Source organism: Blennius ocellaris, assembly GCF_963422515.1.
Source record: "Blennius ocellaris genome assembly, chromosome: 21".
NCBI lineage: Eukaryota > Metazoa > Chordata > Actinopteri > Blenniiformes > Blenniidae > Blennius > Blennius ocellaris.
In genome coordinates this window covers 18,390,196-18,408,074 of record NC_137670.1, presented here as the reverse complement: position 1 = coordinate 18,408,074, position 17,879 = coordinate 18,390,196, and positions in this window count along the sequence as shown.

Genomic DNA, 17,879 nt, shown 5'->3' with positions numbered 1-17,879 from the left:
GAAACAGCGACTGCGCTCCAACCGCTGCGTCCTTACATTGTGGCTTTTGTTGGTGTGTTGTGTCTTTTGTTGGTGTGTTGTGGCTTTTGTTGGTGTGTCGTGGCTTTTGTGTTGTGTTGTGTTGTTGGCCCTTCTGGGCCACCGTACTTTGGAGACCCGTGACCTGATCAAAGGGCTGTCTGACAGCAATGCAGAGCGTCAAAATGTTAAAAATGTAATGCACACTCAGGTGGATGTACATTTTTAATGTGGGCTTTCTTTTGGGTGTCTAAAATACTTCAATAGTCCCAAACCACACAGAAACTCGCACCACATGCTGGTTAAAAGTGGCTGGTAGAGTTGCTTCCCTCATCCTGGAAAATACCCCAACAACTTTAATGCATTACGCGGCAACTAAAATATAAACATTCCCTGATCCATTTGACGGTGGATAAAGGAAGTTAATTTTGTGCCCGGCTACCCAGCAACTTGTAACGACATTCCTAGTTTAGCACAGCAACACAGGAGCTGGTCTTAGCTTGTGATCAACAAAGTAGCTTCCCCAGAGTAACACAAAGACTGTAATGTCGCCAATTTGAAACAGTTTCTGGAACTGTACCATTTTTAATAGATGTCCCTACAATTTCACTCGTTAGGCCCTCTCTCCTCTTCTGGCACTTGACCTCATGTACACAACTCAGTTAACCACAATGGCTGTGATTGGCTGCAGCGGCAGGGTCAGGGGTCGTCACCATTCCTCTGTCAGCTGTTGGTGCAAGACTGGAACTTGAATCTTAGAAAGCACTTTTTTTAATCGATTAATTCATTTTTACTTTCTTTCTTTTTTCTTAAGTGTCTGGCCTGGCGGTGGGTGGGCACGGGGTTGACATTCAGTTCTGACTATTTTTACTTCAGATTTTTTTTTTTTTTACACTGTTCATATTTCACACTGTCTGTCCAAATTGTTCAAAATGTTGCATTTGAGGTTAATTGGTGACTCTGAATTACACCTAGGGTGGCAATGTGGGTGTGTAACTGTGTGTTTTTGTAAAGTTCACCCAAACACATGGACGGATGGGAGGATGGATGGTGACACACATTATGTAACAGACATTCTCCCTGGTGCTGCTTCATTATGAAGCTACGAGGATATTGCACGATGCTTTCAGAAATTGGAGCAATGAGTTACGATAATCGTGCTCATTTCTGGTTTAACTTGAAGGAAAGAAACATAGAATGTCTCGGCCTTTGTTATGGAACAAAAGGGGAATTCCTGTGTGATACATTTTGTAAAGCCAGTATGTCTGCTCCTTCAATTACCAATAACTAACTCATAACCAACCAACCAATCCGCGAATCATACTTTGTTAATCCCCGTCTGAAATATTGAATGTTGGAAAAACTTTAGCTCTGGATGTGCGTTGTTGCTGTAGACAGTGTAATCCTAAACCAAAAAAAGGGTGGCGCTTGTAATGAATAGGTAAGATGTGATAGTTAAGTGGATATAATTTAGTTGGAGAGACTGGGAAAAAAAGAAAGATTTCAGGTCGTGTAAAGTGTAAAAAAAAGAAAAAAGAAAAGAAACTTGGCTGGAGACGAGTTGGGTTAATCCCCATCGTGTCCATTTATCTCATTCAAAAATAATTACACTACATTTATTTTAATCGACAAGAGAAAACAACAACTTTAAAGCATCATCGTGGTTCTCACTTTGCATTTGATACGCTGTTTGACATTTCGTGTTATGTCACCACAAGTCATTGGCACAGAACCCGTTCCAAGAACTTGTGCCAAACATGCCATTGTAGTCCAGAAGGCGTTGGTTGGTTTTTGTTTCTCATTATGAAATAATCCAGGTCACCGACATGTCGTATGGCTACATTTGTAGTAGGAATAACCACTGAAATGTGTCATCATCAAAAAGTCACTAGGTTGTTCTCACAATGGATGAAAGTTATGCCGCCATTCAAAATGTCATGGTCATGAATTATTACATTTCCCTGAGCGTGGTGCGAAATAAGAACAAAGTGCCAGCACGAGTAGTTCAGGTACTATATCGCTCATGTTTTCTCCAAATGAGGCAACCTATGGACTTTCCTAAACGCAGCAGTTGTGGTGACGGTTGTGTGTCGGCTCCGATCCCGTCCTCACTCTCCATTTCAATCCAGCTCTCAGATCCTCTCAGTCGTCGGTTTAATGGCCATGACCTTCCGTCTGTGCTGGTCTTTCTGCCCTGGTGCCCCCGAACCGGTCAGTCCTGCTTCCTCTGCCTAAGCCTGTAATGGAGCACAGCCCAATTACAGGCTGTGCTCCTTAGAGCCTGTAATCTGTCTTTTTTCCCTCCTCTCCTCACCTCTTGTCGTCCTTCTTTCCCCAAAACTTTCTATGCCATTTCGTTGTATTTGTTACAATGACAATAAAGACGATTCTGATTCTGATTCTGATTCTGATTCTAAATTGTTTCCTGCCACTGCCAGAAACACTTGATTTAAATGATGGTTACATGATGTTCCCTTCAGTGAGCTGTCCAAACAACTCCATTGATCCCCCGTGCAAGAAAAGCACTTCAAATATACTGTAGTAGTCACGCTAAGTGAACTTTTCTGTTTCTTCAAGATACTCTCGAAGAATGCAAGATAATGTAGTACGACCAAATGACCTGCAGGAAATCTGCAAGCCCCTCAAATCTTTATCATCATTAAAATAAACCTTTTTGAAAAATTTTATTTTTGATTTACAACAATGACAATTGATATTTTTTGCACATCATCAGCATGACTGGCAATATGAATGAGCAAAAAACATTTCCTGTCATGAACCCAGGCCCTGATGACCCAGTTTCGTGACCATGAACTCCAACAGGTCATTACCGCACCGAAATCTTGGTCACAGTTGACCAAACATCTGCACGTCCAAATTGAGGAAACGGGTTGAGATAATTGATGTGTTCCATCAGGCCTCACCTTTGTTCTCTTTTGACATATAAATGACCTGAAACTGCAAGAAAAGCTAAACTCAAACCTTCCACGTATGGGATTTCAACATATATCTCTTGCAAAAGCAGGAAGCAACTTCAGAGCTGAATTCTTCCGACTGAACTTCCAGATGAGTCAAACACAACATGACCTTCGTACAGACATCTGACTGGATCGCTGGGCCATTATGAGTGTTTATGACATTTCAACACACTAAAACGTGCACAGATAAATAAAGAAATAGATTTGGATTTTTTTTGTGTTAATTATTCACGTAGATTTCAGGATGTGGTTATTTCGAGGCCGTTTCCAATCAGACTATATTCGGTGTGAGTTTAGTTTAACAGCTCGATGGTTCAAGGGTCCAGGTTTCTGTTCTCACATTCAAAGTGGCAGTCGGACACTTTATGGTGAGTTTATGACGTCGGTATTAAAAACAATACATTTATTGTTACAAATTACAATTTGATACGGCTGCAGAAGACAATCCCCATATCTTAAAGGCTCACCTCACTTAAAGACGTCAGTGCGGCTCCTTTGAGGCTGCTGGCAGTTTTTTCATTGAAATATTTGATCTTTTTTGTGGATTTGTGGTGGTTATGTTTCTAATCGGAGGGAATTCTGCGGCCAGAGTCAGTGTCCGTATGGATCAGAGCTGTCAAACACATTTTGGGTCATCACATAGTGCTGTCATAACCTGCAGATTGAAACTTCAAACTTTGCCTGTATTGTGGCGCAGAGTGTACGTGATGCAAATGTCTACATTCTCAACATAAAACCAATTTTAACGAAACCGTCTGGTACAAAATAGATCCAAATGTCCAAAATAAACAACTTTATGTAGCAGCAACATTATGTATGTTTTCACAAAGTCGCCCTGACAGTTTCCTAGCATTCATGTCAGTATCACTGATATCTCAGTGTCGTGTTGCGTCTCTTAAATCCTTAGTTTCTAAGTCTTTTTTTTTTTTTCTTTGACATTTTGATCATTTCCCTGGAGGTTTGTCAGTTTGCCGGATCGGAGCCTCTTGCAGACTAGCTCTGGCACAAAGACCTCATGTTTGACACCCTAAGATCTCGACAAGATGATATACTGTGGTGAGCTTACATGTCTGTATTAACAGGACTGATTATACATTCATCCGCTTTTATATCACTTCATCCATTCCTGGATTCTGTTCTGGTGGTTGTCACAAGCTGAGAGTCTGTGTTTCGCTCAGGTGAGGTTTTTAGTTTCACAGAGAGGATGAATCTCAATAATTATGCCGTTACACACCTTCACCATACACATCCAGGAAAAGGAAATATGTAAGAAACACGTAGCAGCTGTGAATCACCAGGATAATTTGTATATTGCTGAATATACATGGTTTGACTCATGGCTTCCGTAAATAAGGCCTGAAACACAATAAAATCATCATGTAATTAACCCTGCATGCCAAGAGTCTGTAAACACCTCTGAATTCCTGCCACCGGTCTTTATTTACGTGCACACAACTTCCTTCTGTAAATGATTGAGAAAGAAAAACCAGACTTGCTTAATTCTCAGAAGCTGCTATTCAACGACTTCACGTTTTCTATGCGTGATCAAGATGGGAGGCTTTGGGCCAAGACGACATAAACACACGCCGTGAGAATGCTGTCTGCAGCTCACACGCACATAGTAGATCATGGTATTCTGCAGGTTATGTATAAAGCTCATAAAGACATTTTAACAGTCCGTGTTGAAAATAAATGGGCAAAAAGATAGAGAATCAGAAATCTTAAAAAAACAAAAAAAAACAAAACGGTATTAAGGACCAGAGTGAGGGAAAGTTGCATTCTGGTAAAAAGGTTCCAGTTATGGGTTAAATCAAAGTTATTATTGAAATGTAAAGAAATGATGTTTGAGAATCAAAGTGTTTCGGTGTTTGGAGAAATTAAGCGAGGCTGGTTATGTTGCCCACTCAGTCTTCTTGTGTGTTTATTTACTTTCAATTTACTATTGATGGAGATAAAGGGGGTGACTATATGAATCCATCTTCTGTCTGCTCCCTTCCATCCAGGAATGTGTAAACTTTTGTTCTCTATTCTATTGAATTGGTTTTATTTTTTACAATGAATGAAATGAACTAAAGCTAAACTTTGTGTTCCCTGCACAGTTAAAGAGCGTGTGGTTCCAAATCAGCGTCTCGGTCATCAGCTGGATGATGTAAAGAAGATGGTCTTATCTCTTAGAAGCAGCAAAATGCAATGCTTTTGCCCTACTTGGCCCATGCTTTCTCAAAAACACTGAATCACGCGAGCTTGGCAATGTTTGTCACAGGCCGATTTGCATCTGGTCGTCTGATGTGTCCTTATATCTTATTTTTTATAATCTACTGATGGTAGCAGATTAGATGAAACACCTGCAAAATGACATAGAAATAATATGAGTTGGCCTGAATTTAACACTGTTACAGGATATCTGGTGTGTAAACAGTGAGGAGATGGCTTCTTTCACTTTATTTCGCTCCATGAAATGTGGCGGAATGCTGCACGTCCTCCTGTGACGCCCAATCAGACACGACGGGGAAACAAAAGTTTAGATCCGAGCAGCTGGTCGACTCCTCTCTGCCGCGTCCTTACCAGTTCCAGGGCAAGGCGAACAAAGAGGTGATTGTGCAGCCGCGTCCAAGTCAAACAACGCGCTGCCGCTGCGGCGCTGTGTAGCAAACTCTGGTAATCAAAACAAGTCTGGTCTTTCTGGCAGGGCGAAGCTGTAAATCTCAGTCTCTGGAGCCAAACTCCACACTGATCCTGTCCCGGCGGCTTGTGGCCGCCGCCGGGAGCGTTGCTCACGTACGCCAGCCACAGGGAAGTTCATTCCGACACCGGGCGGTAATCAAATAGATGTTTCATAATTACTTCTATTAACCAGAACTGACATAATTAAAAAATAGAATGCATAATCTGCTGGCTCAACTTAGAGATAACAACCCTGAGTAAACTCTTGCAGGCCAGCACGTCGTCATCCTCTCTGCAGGAAGTTATATAACCTACAAATGTCTCAACAACAAGTTCTCGACGAGGATTCGACCCGGTTCTCACAGTGCCTAACCCCACATGCCAGTTGTCTTGCAGCATCAATGGTTTTAAGGAAATCTACCACTTTTCATACTTGACACCATTAAACACTTGAAGGCTTCAGTGACACCATTTAAATTATATAAACAGAAACACTGAGATGTCTTAGATCATCTGTCCCGTCTCCGGGATTAACTCACACAATGCTAATCCGTCGGGATTCACAAAACTAAGCAGGTATTTTAAGAAATATTCAAACTTTGAAAACCTCCGGCTCAGCGTATAATAGAAATGTGTTCCCAGTGCTGCTCAAAGGCTGCGACACCTGAACTGAACACACACAGAAGAACCCTGTTTACTTGATAAACCAATTTTCATCTCATTTTCAAGAAGTAATTTCACAAACTGTCAAATGACCGTTTGGGAAAAAGAGTCAGTATTAACATTAAAGTGAAAAATATGCTGGTTCAATGTAAATCCTTTTTTGTTTTTGTTCAAAATATGGTGCCAATTACATCAAACACAGTTTACATTCAAGATATAGGGACAAAACCAAACAATCAATATTAGAAAAAGAAAACTCTCTTGAAACTTGATCCCACTTAAACTTGAGTTAAGTGGCATTCTATATGCTTGTGTTATGTTTTGTTTATTATTTAAGTTTTTTTTTTAATTAATACATAAATTAATTAATCAAGTTATTTATTTATTTATTTTCTGAAGCTTAACTGTTACTGTCAGCAGCTTCGAACCATAAACATGTCACAAGAATGAAAAGAGAAGAACATTTCTTCTTATTATTATTACCTTTTGTCATGTTTTATTTATTTATGTATTTATTGTTTAGTTAATTTTATGTGGATTCACGGTTGCTGTCTGAATGAAAAGAGGAAAGACGTCTGATATTGCATGAAGAAGGAAGAACCTTCTACCTCCAGCCGTGATGAACTCCACCATACGTATTTTTAAAATCCAACTCTCAATGAGTCACAACATGAACTCTTCAGGCCACAAGCACACATTTAATCTCATGCTAAAGTTTTGGTTGACGTCAAACTCCCGAACTAATCTCTCTAGGGCCATGAAAAGCCTTTCTGATGATCTGATTGTTAGATTTTTCTCAGAAACTGAAAACCTTGTGGGTCGGTCTTCACTATTGCTTATTTTCAGAATTTTAATTGGTCTTTAATTCATTTACCTCGACAAATGTACTTTTTTGTTCTGTCAATCATCTTCTCTACTTTCTTCCTATTTGACTCAAAATTGAGGCCTGGAAATAAAAACATGATCTTTGTGAAGATAAATAAGATGTAAATCTGTTCACCCTCATCAACTGGGAACCTTCATCCACATCAGGTATTTTCACTTCTGGTAGACTGAGGATGTGAAAATAAAGATGGTTATCTGTTATATTTCACTGTTGATCTGATTGAAATATGAAAACCTCAGCTGCTCCTTGTTTTGTACTTTTCTCATACCAGTTGAGGGGAGATAGGCAGATATTGACCTTCACAATTCATGATGTTGCGTTTTTTTCCCCCAGGATTCTGATTGTCTATCATGGCTTCATGCTTCTCGTTACACTGCCCCGTACATGTTTGGCTGCTCATTGCAGCTCTGAGCCAAGGTGATTATGTTGGTCTGTGTCAATGAAGATTTCTTTTGTGTACGTAGAGTGGGAAATATCCTTTATTGTGTGGAAAAACCAGGGATGTGTAAATGTGGCCTGAGTTGAGATCCAATGAGCATGTTAAAGAAAACTAAAAACTGCATGTCAATACGACTGTGGCACCAGATGATGTTTCGCTAGGGTTTCAACTGGAAACATTCAGGGTACGTCCAAAATGTCCCTCCTATCTCCTTATCTATCGACTACACTGACCCCAGAAGTGTTTTATGTAGCGGCCATGATGAGAACTGTCTGAATTCTCAATAAGCAAAGAAAAGGAGGCTTGTTGCTTCCTTTAGAGCCTCCTTAGCCTAGGAAACACTGATGCTTCCTTTAGAGCCTCCTTTAGCCTAGGAAACACTGATGCTTCCTTTAGAGCCTCCTTAGCCTAGGAAACACTGATGCTTCCTTTAGAGCCTCCTTTAGCCTAGGAAACACTGATGCTTCCTTAAGAGCCTCCTTTAGCCTAGGAAACACTGATGCTTCCTTTAGCCTAGGAAACACTGATGCTTCCTTTAGCCTAGGAAACATTGATGCTTCCTTAAGAGCCTCCTTTATTCTAGGAAACACTGATGCTTTCTTTATGACCTCCTTTAGCCTAGGAAACACTGATGCTTCCTTTAGCCTAGTAAACACTGATGCTTCCTTTAGCCTAGGAAACACTGATGCTTCCTTTAGCCTAGGAAACACTGATGCGTCCTTTAGCCTAGGAAACACTGATGCTTCCTGTAGGACCTCCTTTAGCCGAGGAAACACTGATGCTTCCTTTAGCCTAGGAAACACTGATGCTTCCTTTAGGACCTCCTTTAGCCTAGGAAACACTGATGCTTCCTAAAGAGCCTCCTTTAGCCTAGGAAACATTGATGCTTCCTAAAGAGCCTCCTTTAGCCTACGAAACACTGATGCTTCCTTTAGAGCCTCCTTTAGCCTAGGAAACATTGATGCTTCCTTAAGAGCCTCCTTTAGCCTAGGAAACACTGATGCTTCCTTTAGAGCCTCCTTTAGCCTAGGAAACACTGATGCTTCCATTAGCCTAGGAAACACTGATGCTTCCTTTAGCCTAGGAAACACTGATGCTTCCTTTAGCCTAGGAAACACTGATGCTTCCTTTAGCCTAGGAAACACTGATGCTTCCTTTAGCCTAGGAAACACTGATGCTTCCATTAGCCTAGGAAACACTGATGCTTCCTTTAGCCTAGGAAACACTGATGCTTCCTTTAGCCTAGGAAACACTGATGCTTCCTTTAGCCTAGGAAACACTGATGCTTCCTTTAGCCTAGGAAACACTGATGCGTCCTTTAGCCTAGGAAACACTGATGCTTCCTGTAGGACCTCCTTTAGCCGAGGAAACACTGATGCTTCCTTTAGCCTAGGAAACACTGTTGCTTCCTTTAGGACCTCCTTTAGCCTAGGAAACACTGATGCTTCCTAAAGAGCCTCCTTTAGCCTAGGAAACATTGATGCTTCCTAAAGAGCCTCCTTTAGCCTACGAAACACTGATGCTTCCTTTAGAGCCTCCTTTAGCCTAGGAAACATTGATGCTTCCTTAAGAGCCTCCTTTAGCCTAGGAAACACTGATGCTTCCTTTAGAGCCTCCTTTAGCCTAGGAAACACTGATGCTTCCATTAGCCTAGGAAACACTGATGCTTCCTTTAGCCTAGGAAACACTGATGCTTCCTTTAGCCTAGGAAACACTGATGCGTCCTTTAGCCTAGGAAACACTGATGCTTCCTTTAGAGCCTCCTTTAGCCTAGGAAACACTGATGCTTCCTTAAGAGCCTCCTTTAGCCTAGGAAACACTGATGCTTCCTTTAGCCTAGGAAACACTGATGCTTCCTTTAGCCTAGGAAACACTGATGCTTCCTTTAGCCTAGGAAACATTGATGCTTCCTTAAGAGCCTCCTTTATTCTAGGAAACACTGATGCTTTCTTTATGACCTCCTTTAGCCTAGGAAACACTGATGCTTCCTTTAGCCTAGGAAACACTGATGCTTCCTTTAGCCTAGGAAACACTGATGCTTCCTTTAGCCTAGGAAACACTGATGCGTCCTTTAGCCTAGGAAACACTGATGCTTCCTGTAGGACCTCCTTTAGCCGAGGAAACACTGATGCTTCCTTTAGCCTAGGAAACACTGATGCTTCCTTTAGGACCTCCTTTAGCCTAGGAAACACTGATGCTTCCTAAAGAGCCTCCTTTAGCCTAGGAAACATTGATGCTTCCTAAAGAGCCTCCTTTAGCCTACGAAACACTGATGCTTCCTTTAGAGCCTCCTTTAGCCTAGGAAACATTGATGCTTCCTAAAGAGCCTCCTTTAGCCTAGGAAACATTGATGCTTCCTAAAGAGCCTCCTTTAGCCTACGAAACACTGATGCTTCCTTTAGAGCCTCCTTTAGCCTAGGAAACATTGATGCTTCCTTAAGAGCCTCCTTTAGCCTAGGAAACACTGATGCTTCCTTTAGAGCCTCCTTTAGCCTAGGAAACACTGATGCTTCCATTAGCCTAGGAAACACTGATGCTTCCTTTAGCCTAGGAAACACTGATGCTTCCTTTAGCCTAGGAAACACTGATGCTTCCTTTAGCCTAGGAAACACTGATGCTTCCTTTAGCCTAGGAAACACTGATGCTTCCATTAGCCTAGGAAACACTGATGCTTCCTTTAGCCTAGGAAACACTGATGCTTCCTTTAGCCTAGGAAACACTGATGCTTCCTTTAGCCTAGGAAACACTGATGCTTCCTTTAGAGCCTCCTTTAGCCTAGGAAACACTGATGCTTCCTTTGGAGCCTCCTTTAGCCTAGGAAACACTGATGCTTCCTTTGGGGCCTCCTTTAGCCTAGGAAACACTGATGCTTCCTTTGGAGCCTCCTTTAGTCTAGGAAACACTGATGCTTCCTTTAGAGCCTCCTTTAGCCTAGGAAACACTGATGCTTCCTTTAGCCTAGGAAACATTGATGCTTCCTTAAGAGCCTCCTTTATTCTAGGAAACACTGATGCTTTCTTTATGACCTCCTTTAGCCTAGGAAACACTGATGCTTCCTTTAGCCTAGGAAACACTGATGCTTCCTTTAGCCTAGGAAACACTGATGCGTCCTTTAGCCTAGGAAACACTGATGCTTCCTGTAGGACCTCCTTTAGCCGAGGAAACACTGATGCTTCCTTTAGCCTAGGAAACACTGATGCTTCCTTTAGGACCTCCTTTAGCCTAGGAAACACTGATGCTTCCTAAAGAGCCTCCTTTAGCCTAGGAAACATTGATGCTTCCTAAAGAGCCTCCTTTAGCCTACGAAACACTGATGCTTCCTTTAGAGCCTCCTTTAGCCTAGGAAACATTGATGCTTCCTTAAGAGCCTCCTTTAGCCTAGGAAACACTGATGCTTCCTTTAGAGCCTCCTTTAGCCTAGGAAACACTGATGCTTCCATTAGCCTAGGAAACACTGATGCTTCCTTTAGCCTAGGAAACACTGATGCTTCCTTTAGCCTAGGAAACACTGATGCTTCCTTTAGAGCCTCCTTTAGCCTAGGAAACACTGATGCTTCCTTTGGAGCCTCCTTTAGCCTAGGAAACACTGATGCTTCCTTTGGGGCCTCCTTTAGCCTAGGAAACACTGATGCTTCCTTTGGAGCCTCCTTTAGTCTAGGAAACACTGATGCTTCCTTTAGAGCCTCCTTTAGCCTAGGAAACACTGATGCTTCCTTTAGCCTAGGAAACATTGATGCTTCCTTAAAGGGTCCCTGAAATAATTCTATTAAAATACACCAGTATTTAGCATTATTTTTCCCCCTTTCGAATGATATATGACACACCAATGACAATCACACCACTATCTTGCTCTTGAGCGCCGAACGTCTAAAAATGCCTTTAAATCTCCCGCCCTGTGAATCTGACCTAGTTTTCCCAACTTGCCGTAGTTTTGCGCTGTGACGTATGAGGAGTTATTTACTTCCGCCCACAACAGCTGATCGTAGTGTCTTGTTTACATGTGCTCTGCATTATCGCGTTATTTAGCAGTTTTTTAGAGTCATGCCTAAGCGTTGTGTTGCGGCTGGGTGTTCCCAAATGCCCAGTCCGTCTGTAAGTGTCCATAAATTCCCAAAAGATGAAACTTTGAGGAGATTATGGACAAAACAAGTGCAGCGCACTCACTCCAACTGGACACCAACAGAGGCCTCCTATCTCTGCAGTCAACATTTCACGGATGACTGTTACGAAACAGCACCCGCAATCCGAGAGTCACTTGGTTTTGATGTGAAGAGGAAACGTATCCTGAAACCTGGTTCTGTCCCCACCATTTTTAAACGGCTTTTTAACGGATTTTTAAACCCAACCTTCAGTAAGTCTTTTTAAAACCTGCTAAAACTTAAGACAAATAGACCAATAAACTTTGCAAAACACCCACTCTGACACAAGGGTAAATACCCGGTCACACACAATATGTGCACACGGGTAAATACCCGGTCACGCACAATATGTACTCACGGGTTAATACCCGGTCACACACAATATGTGCACACGGGTAAATACCCGGTCACACACAATATGTACTCACGGGTAAATACCCGGTCACGCACAATATGTGCACACGGGTTAATACCCGGTCACACACAATATGTACTCACGGGTAAATACCCGGTCACGCACAATATGTGCACAAGGGTAAATACCCGGTCACACACAATATGTACTCACGGGTAAATACCCGGTCACACACAATATGTACTCACGGGTAAATACCCGGTCACGCACAATATGTACTCACGGGTTAATACCCGGTCACACACAATATGTGCACACGGGTAAATACCCGGTCACGCACAATATGTACTCACGGGTAAATACCCGGTCACACACAATATGTGCACACGGGTAAATACCCGGTCACACACAATATGTACTCACGGGTAAATACCCGGTCACACACAATATGTACTCACGGCTCAAACATGTATGGTTGAACGCCTTGATTTTCTTCTAATTCTTCCTCCGATGATTCCTCTCCTTCATCTTCGTCCAAAACCAACGATACGTCACTTAAATCTTCGCTAACATCGCTCCTAGGTGCTTCTGTATCGCCAAACCCCTCCATTCTTCAATCAGCTGATGTTGTTTTGGCTGGGACATATAACCCCTCGTACGTCATATCCGGTCTAGCTCAGGCAGCTCACATTTATGGCCCGCAAATATACCGTCGTCTGCTGCATCATGTAAAGTCAATTAAAAGGGTCGGAATTCGGACTTTTATCTGGGAATGTTATATACCTTTCGAAAGCATATTTATTCTTCTTTCTAAAGATGAAATCTGAAAAACATTTCAGTTACCCTTTAAGAGCCTCCTTTATTCTAGGAAACACTGATGCTTTCTTTATGACCTCCTTTAGCCTAGGAAACACTGATGCTTCCATTAGCCTAGGAAACACTGATGCTTCCTATAGCCTAGGAAACACCGATGCGTCCTTTAGCCTAGGAAACACTGATGCTTCCTTTAGGACCTCCTTTAGCCGAGGAAACACTGATGCTTCCTTTAGCCTAGGAAACACTGATTCTTCCTTTAGGACCTCCTTTAGCCTAGGAAACACTGATGCTTCCTTTAGTCTTGGAAACACTGATGCTTCCTTTAGAACCTCCTTTAGCCTAGGAAACACTGATGCTTCCTTTAGAACCTCCTTTAGCCTAGGAAACACTGATGCTTCCTTTAGAACCTCCTTTAGCCTAGGAAACACTGATGCTTCCTTTAGAGCCTCCTTTAGCCTAGGAAACATTGATGCTTCCTAAAGAGCCTCCTTTAGCCTACGAAACACTGATGCTTCCTTTAGAGCCTCCTTTAGCCTAGGAAACACTGATGCTTCCTTTAGAGCCTCCTTTAGCCTAGGAAACACTGATGCTTCCTTTAGAGCCTCCTTTAGCCTAGGAAACACTGATGCTTCCTTTAGAGCCTCCTTTAGCCTAGGAAACACTGATGCTTCCTTTAGAGCCTCCTTTAGCCTAGGAAACACTGATGCTTCCTTTAGAGCCTCCTTTAGCCTAGGAAACACTGATGCTTCCTTTAGAGCCTCCTTTAGCCTAGTGTTGGGATCTGCAGGACCACAGAAAGTGGTCACTTTGGTACAAACCAAAAACTCTCTGATTCCGGTGTGAAATCTCCCAAAGCTTTCACATCCACCATTGTCTTCCTGCTACCACAGTAGACATCCAGCCGAACTTCCAAAAGTACGATGTGGTGAAAATTATTTTATTCACAACTGAATCAAAATTGAGAGACAGTGTGTGAGTAAATAAGTCCTTTGAGTTACACTGGAGTTGCTGCTCCAGCTGACGTCTGGAAGTCACTGCCCTGCAGTGAAACATTAGCATTTGAATGACACCCATTCAATGCAACTCGAAGCAAAGTCGGTGATTCCATTGTCCTTAAACTTATCACATCAGTGCCACCGGCCGTGTGATACTTCAAGAGTGAGTGAGAATCAGCTGATACTGCCAACGCATATCCGCATAAGAGCATTTCGCCACAGTGACCAAAAGCACTGTGAAGTTTTTACCTTGCTGTTATTCCCAAATTCCAGCTTGAGTTAAAGGTTAAAACTTTTCCTAACTGATACTGCCATGCATTTTAGTTAGTGTATGTTTTAACCCTGGTACGCATTTACAATCGTAAATTCCTACCTGATCTTATCTGTGTGTGTGAAGCCCTCTCTCCACAGGGAGTCCCCCTCACCACACAGAGAAGAACAATCCTTTGATCAGGCTAACCACAGGAACATTTATGGTGTCTGCTAGACAACTCCATAAACACACATTTAAGTTTTCAAACAATAACTTAATCTTAGCCTCATCATTATCATCCCTTTTGAAACAATGGAAATCAATAACTTGGACGAGTTGATCGCTTCAATTGCAAAAAGCTTGAAACCTGGTTTCACGGAACTCATCGGCAGATTGAGTCTGGTTGAATGCAATGAAGAGATAATCTCTCTAATTAATGGTTCTGGTAGTGCACAGACTGCATCCCATGGTTCATTGTTGAGATGTTTGCTTCTAATCTTTCATAGGCAAACCACCCTCGCCTGTAAAATTAAAGCAGACTTAGAAAAGGAAGTAGAACTTTTAAAAGTGCAAAATGCTTCTCTCCTCCATGAAGCTGGAACGGCGAGTAGGAAAGCATTACACTACTTTAAAGATCTACACACAGCAGAGTCAGAACTCTGCTCACAAAGAGAAGAACTGTTCAGGCTTAGATCAGAGAATCTAACCCCAGTCAGATCTTCCAGCCAATGTGACTCTGGTTTTTCAGATTCATCCTCTGTGGAAGAGGAGCAGGGATCCCCACAGACGGTGAAATCTGTCCCAACCGAGTCAATGTCTTTGGGACTCCAGTCATTTGCAACCTGTCTGTCAACAGACAGAGACAACAATGACTTGACTTCCCAGTTTTCCGACTCAGATTTTGAGGAGACAGTAAGATTATCTTCCAGATTCTCTGATCCAAGTCCCTCTCATACATTTTCGGACTCCCAGGTCAACAGGAGAAGGGGGGTCAGCTGCTTCACAGCTCCCCCCGACACACCTCCCAGACCTGAGGTATGTGACTCAAGCCATATCTTTTCAAATGCTAATTTAGTCCTGCCTTTATCAGAGAGGAAATCCAAGTTCCCTCGCTTTAAAGAGCTGACATTTTTAGCAGAAGACATGCCAATATTTGATCCAGACAACTCTGATCAACACATTGAGGATTATTTGAGAGAGTTAGACACTCATCTAGTTGATCTTCCACATGCCACCGACAGGGAAAGGATTCTTTTTGCGGAAAACCAGCTCACGAGCGGTCCATCAGTTTATCCAAACACAACCTCCCAGTGTGCAAGACAACTACACTCAGCTTCGCCAAGCGATGACGGAGGAATTTTCTTCTGCCGTTGACGAAACTGACTGTATAGTTGGAGCTCTCCAAATTAAACATTCACGTCTTGAAAATCCCAGGGATTTTTATCAACGTTTGAGACACACGTACTTTCAGGGTAGAAACGCACCAGGCTTAGAAGAGAACCCAAAGTTCAAATCCATGTTCTTGCGTAACCTGCACCCTTCCATACGTGTTCACGTTGCACTCATGACACTTAAAGGTATTCCATCCATGCATGAGCTCAGGAAGATCACACAAGCAGTCTGGGAAACTGCTGTCACTTCCAAAATCATCGCAAAACCATCTGAACCTGCCAGTTCCAATCCTACAGTGTCAAACAGATTTTCTCCCCCACACCCCTCTCACAGCAGGTCGAGGGGGTGTGTGAAAAGACAGCAGGGAACCCAGAAGCGTAACCGCTGCATCCCACCGCTGTCTAGAGATGGTCATGCTCAGAACAGAAGCTGCAGAAGACCATACTGGGAGATTCTGACTCAAAACCAAGACGTGCACAGTGACCGGTCTGACAGAGACGCCCACTCTGACAGTTCTGACAGTTCCAGGCACAGTCAGGACTTCTCAGACAGGGACAACGCCTCCGACCGTCTCTCTGTCTCCCACAACCAGGAGCGTTACCGCCCGGAGCCCCGTGCAAACCACAGACGCTCCAGAGCTCCTCATAGTCCATCCCTGCACTGACATCAACACCAATGCTAATCCAATGTAGCCACCTTGTTTCCTGCAGTTAGGCAGACTTGAGTTGTCAGCAGCAGCAGAAACTCCGTCCCTAAACAGTAATAGCAAGACACCCTGCTATTAACTTGGTAAGCCTAACTCCTGATAGGACTCAAAACACTGCTGTCCATTTAACAAGTACACTTGGATTATATTTTGTGCACAACATTGTCAGACACATAGCTAGTTTGAAACACTAGCTAGGACTCAGTATGACTTACACATAGTCATATACATGCATTTCCATGCAGCTCTCATCAGGGTGACACCTCTCCTCCTTCTCACCTTAACCCATTCTAACTAACAACCCTGTGTCTCACTAACACCTAGTGGGAAACAAGTTAGTTATTTCACATCATGCCAGGTCATTGTGGTTTATCTGAATTTTGTCCCATAACCTGAAGGATTGTTTTGTACTACTCTTGCATAGCAGAGATAGATAATACCAACAATGCCCAGTTGGTTACCAAATGTCCAGATGTTACCACATGAATGAACTGATGAACTGATGAAATGATGAATGAACTTTCTTATCTGTGGACTGAACGTGTGTGCCCTCAGAATCACACATCGAGTCTGCTTCTGAAGACACAGGGGGGATGTTGGGATCTGCAGGACCACAGAAAGTTGGTTCATTTTTTTGGTTAGAGACAATATTCATTTGTCATGCGACGCAGTCATGACATGAATTCTGACCCAGGAATGTGATGGCCTTTCACACCTAGAGTGGGGAAGGGGGGGGGGGGGGGGACATTCTCCAGGACCCCCCCCCCCCCCCCCCCCTTTCTGCTCAAGATTCTCCCCCATGCATTTAGCCAGTCATTGATTGGTTGAAGCTCTCAGGCTTTGACACCTCTGAAGTCACACGTGGACAAAAGGCTTTCAGCCAGCCTCCATTTTGACGCTTGCAAAGCAAACTCCAAGGAGGTGAGTTGCTGAAGGCAGCTCATCCAGCGTTAGCACACAGCTAACACCAGAGGCCTGCAAACCAGGGGCCTCCACTCCTCAACTCATCTGCTGACCCACCACGAGGGTCAGACCTTACCCTGATCCAGAGACCAGCACCCAGAGTCTGCTCTCCAGGGAAACCAACCGGTTTCTCTCCAGGACGGGACCAGGGACCCTCACAGAACTTCTTTGTGTTTTTCCTGAACAAGCAGGAAAACCATCACAGACCTGAGCGACCAGCTCCTCAGTCTGAACAAAGGAATAACTAGGAGCTGTAAGAAGGACTCCTGAAAAATCAACTCCATCTTCTTCTCCTCGGCCTGCAGAACCAGCAACCACAGTTAGCAGGAGGTGCTAACGACAGGAGAAGACACCAGCTTCCCTCCAGCAGGACAACAACTGAACTCCTTCAAGGAAGTGGGAACAACAACTGGGCTTTACCTGAGATTAGTTAAACCTGATGCTATGATAGAACTGTTTAACTTTATGAAGATGTGTCGATTCTGTTACAGTGATTGCCTTCTTTTGATTATGATATTAGGAGCCGTTATCAACTTGTAAACCACTGTTAGCTCTGCCACAGACACAGGGTCTGCATGCTAATCTTTGCTTTACTAACTAGTTAACTCGTAA